The sequence below is a fragment of the Austrofundulus limnaeus genome, unplaced genomic scaffold (genome assembly GCF_001266775.1).
Source record: "Austrofundulus limnaeus strain Quisiro unplaced genomic scaffold, Austrofundulus_limnaeus-1.0 Scaffold319, whole genome shotgun sequence".
NCBI classification, from domain to species: Eukaryota; Metazoa; Chordata; class Actinopteri; order Cyprinodontiformes; family Rivulidae; genus Austrofundulus; species Austrofundulus limnaeus.
Window position 1 is genome coordinate 382617 of NW_013952721.1, and position 4036 is coordinate 386652.

The following is a 4036-nucleotide window of genomic DNA, read 5'->3' on the forward strand; positions in this document are numbered from 1 at the left end:
GTTCCATGGGAACTATAGGTAATGTTGGTCAAATGACAGGGATTTGGGAGTTCTAGTGATAAACATGTATATGTGTACGTTTCTGTATATATATCTCAATGTATACATTTGAATGAGTGCATAAATATGCATTTGCACACACAAACACACACAAAGTAAAGAATGTCCATACATGTGTACGGGCAGCTGCAGATATGTGTACACGTTTGTTTCTATACATAGAAATATATGTCAAGGACATCTACGTACATGTACATACTACATGGACATACTACAGGTTCATACATACATACGTACATACGTCCAAATATATGTACCGAAACGTCACAGTACACATACGTACACATGTAAAAACCAACATGTGTGCATACGTGTACATATTTAATGAAATATATACACCTAGTCATTCAGATACATTGGTAGGTACATACACAAGACAAAGAAATAAAACTATAACCAATACATACCAGTTGGTGTTGTGGTCCTTGGAGTAGTCCGCACCAATGAAGCTGAAGAGCATGGCAACATGGAGGACGAAGGACTGGATACAGGCCGGGAGTCTTSRGGGTCAGCTAAAGATTCAACTGATTCTGTAATGAAAATGATTAAAACACTCAATCAAACTAACCACAACAATTAATTAATTAATTAATTAATTAGTGACACAACACATTGTGTACATGAACAGACCTCTGGCCCCCGTGATAGAGATATCTCCATCCTGTGTGGCCTACTCGTCAGCCTCTACGTCGGCCCCCTCTGCGGCCTGCTCGGCGCCCAGCTCGCCCTCGACACTGGCTGGCATGTTGCTCGTCGTCTCCCTTGGTGAGATGAACGGCTGGCGGAACAACAGCACCGCCGTGTACCTCCACTTTTGCCCGTTCGAAGCTGCCGAACCGCTCCGTGTTTCCTTTACTTTTTAACCTCCTTTACATCTGTGTCACACAGTGTCTTCCATCTTCTCTGACAAACTTCCACTGAATAAACACATCGCACGTTGTGGCTGTACTTCAATATGCATTCGGTACGACAAATTCACAGTATCACAAGTTGCGCAAAACTTACCTGACACACCGACTTTCTCGCTAACCCTCCTCCAGGCAAGCTCCTTTTGGTTCCTGTCCTGGTAAAGGACACTCGAACAATCATAAAGGATTGGGTTATTACAAACAGCGACGATCAGCTTGTCCTCCATTTTGCTTGATCTGACTTCACTGGCTTTTAATGAATATCTGGCTCATCACCAGTACGTCACTGAACAGAGTCTCTCTGATTGGCTGATGCGACGCAGCTAGCTGCCAAAGTTCAGATTTTCCAACTCGTCTGTCGGCCGCTTGGGGCGTGACACGCCACTCAAAACGTGTGAAACGCTTCGAAACGCGCTGCTCCGATGCCGCCAGACGCGCTGCTCGGATGCTAAACGCCCCGAGATGTGCGTCCACCATTGACTTTTCATGTAAACCAGATGCTCCTGATGCTCAAAATGGTGTGAATGTACCATTAGACTAGTTTGAATCTTAACTCTCAGATCGTTCTTTTGCTGTTTGAGTAGGTCAGACATACTCTGACATAGCTCCCTCTACCTGTGGAGTGCCACAGGGTTCAATTTTGGGACCTATTTAATTTTTGTTGTACATCCGTCCTCTGAGTCAGATAATAAGTAATTTCTGTGATGTGTTCCATCACTTCAATGCAGATGACTTGCAGTTATACTAGTTGGCTTCTCTGATGGACTGTGTCACAGAGGTAAAGAGCTGGCTGTCAGAAAAAATGCTGCTGCTTAATTTGGACAAGACAGAAGTGCTAATTATAGCCCCTTAAAGAAAGATCCCTAATGTTAAGGAGCGCTTGGGCTCTCTGTGTTCAGCTGTCCATCAGAGTCTTCATAATCTGGGTGTTATATTTGACTCGGACCTGTCTCTGGAAAAACAATTTAAAAATTTGTTGTGTCTACATGTTTCTTCCAGCTGCGTAAAATTTCTAAACTTCGGTCTATGATGTCTGCCTCAGATCTGGAAATGGTTAAACATGCTTTCGTTTCTAGCTGCCTGGGTTATTGTAACAGCCTGTTTATGTGCTTGAATCAAAAGCAGCTACATCGTCTTCAACTTGTTCAGAATTCTGCAGCTAGACTTTTAACTCGAACTTCTAAATCTAGTCACATTACTCCAATCCTATCAGAACTTCATTGGCTACCTGTTTATTTTAGGATTCTGTTTAAAATCCTGGTTCTTACATTTAGAGCCTTAAGAGTCCAGGCACCTACCTATGTTAGGGACATGCTCTCCACATAAGATCCAGTCCTCTGCTTGCGCTCTCACGATCAAAATCTCTTAACCGTTCCTCGAACACGCTATAGGACCCGTGGAGACCAGGCTTTTTCATTTGTAGCCCCTAGCCTCTGGAATGCCCTTCCCTTTCAGTTATGTTCCATCAGTGATGTCGAATTATTCAAAAAGGGCTTAAAAAACTTCTATTTTAAACAAGCTTTTAGCTAGATGTTTTGGTTAAAGTTTTTGAACCCAGTGCCTGTTGTGGTAGTTGAGTTTACTCTTGCCTTGGTCCAAGTTCATTTTACATTTTCCTGTAAATATAATATGTAAATGTAAATGGGTTGGTGTTTTATTTTTACTGTTGTCGTTTTTTCATTTGGCTCAATGTTGTTGCAGATACACCTTTTTGGGATGGAAATACTTGACAGCTCCATGATATTTTTGTTGCATCTTTGTACAGCACTTTGTGAAGTCATTTCTAAGAAAAGTGCTTTAATAAAATTTTACTTACCATACTTACTTACTAAAGTATGCCAACTTGGTACAAGAAAACAAACGAGTATGTGAAGAATCAGTTCTACCTGTGTTCCTGTATGGTGATTGGTGATCTGACCCTGATTACACAACCTGTTGGGGATTTGTCTGATGATCAGCTGCAGCTTTATAAGCCTCCTCCATCAGTTGATCCACGCTGATGCATCTAATCTTCATGGTAGTTTCTAGCTCCTAGATTCAATGTTAAAGAATATATATTGTACTTACATCATTCATCCTTTGTCCAAGGTGGATTACCAGATCACAGAAGCCACACCTCATACTAAGAAGTCCTCCCAAGTTGGGTCAGAAAACAAAGAACCTCACCACGGAACACTCACAGCCACTCTGCCTGAAGAACTGCCACCTGCCTTTGAAAACCTTCTCCTTTGGAACTCCGCCTCTGGAAAATCTGTAAGAAAGAATCACTTATTAACAAGAAAACATCTACAACAAATTACTCTTCCAAGAACCAATACTCACCTTCTACGTTCTCCTCCTTTTCAGCTGATGTCCAAAACCAAACTCCACCTGTAAATAAAACTGCACTTACMTTTTAATTGTTGTCTTGGTCTGGTCATTCAGCTCTGCTGCTTTGTTGAACAATATCCCATCYTTGTCAGAGTAAAAGAAACACAGCTATCTTCATTTTCCTGTTTAGTTTGCTGATGGAGTACTGAATCCTGGGATATCCTCGGCCAGGAAAGATAGTCAGATGCAGGCAGTTTTTACTTTTATGGGTTTTTTCAACAGCTGCATGAAAAAGAGCCCCGAATTAGGACAGCCTATGTCGTGGCCAACTAATACAGACTTAGAAGGAGGCAGGCCCTAAATTGAGATGCTGCCAAAGTGTACAAATAACAGATGACATAATTTTTAACTAATAAAAAGTTTAGGTYAGGGTTTAGGCCAACTGGCAGCCTGTGGGTGATAACACAGTATGCCGGTTTAATAAACATAAATACTTGTACACATTTTTTAAATGGCAGTTTTATAACATTTGGGTAGTGTCAACAAAATTTGTGTCCCAAAAAGGGCCACCCATCTTATTTGCATAATGATGCAGAAATGCAAAAGGTGGACACAACAGGAGACAGAGAAATGTAAAAACAACACATGGAAAAAAAAGACGTGGGGAAAAAACAATAAAAATAAAATAATTTAAGAGACACAAATGCATGGACAAGTAAAAGGAAAAACAAAAGTTTAAATAATGGTAAATTTTAAAT

The 4036-nt window shown here is 40.9% G+C and overlaps 1 long non-coding RNA gene across 1 annotated transcript; it reads right to left on the reverse strand.

The window, feature by feature from the left end:
• Positions 1 to 470: 470 nt before the first annotated feature.
• LOC106527326 (uncharacterized) lies at positions 471 to 1224 on the reverse strand. The gene is made up of 3 exons (XR_001311369.1): positions 1066 to 1224; positions 691 to 977; positions 471 to 590 (listed from the first exon to the last, which is right to left on the reverse strand). It is a non-coding gene; the product is annotated as an uncharacterized LOC106527326 (long non-coding RNA).
• Positions 1225 to 4036: the final 2812 nt, after the last annotated feature.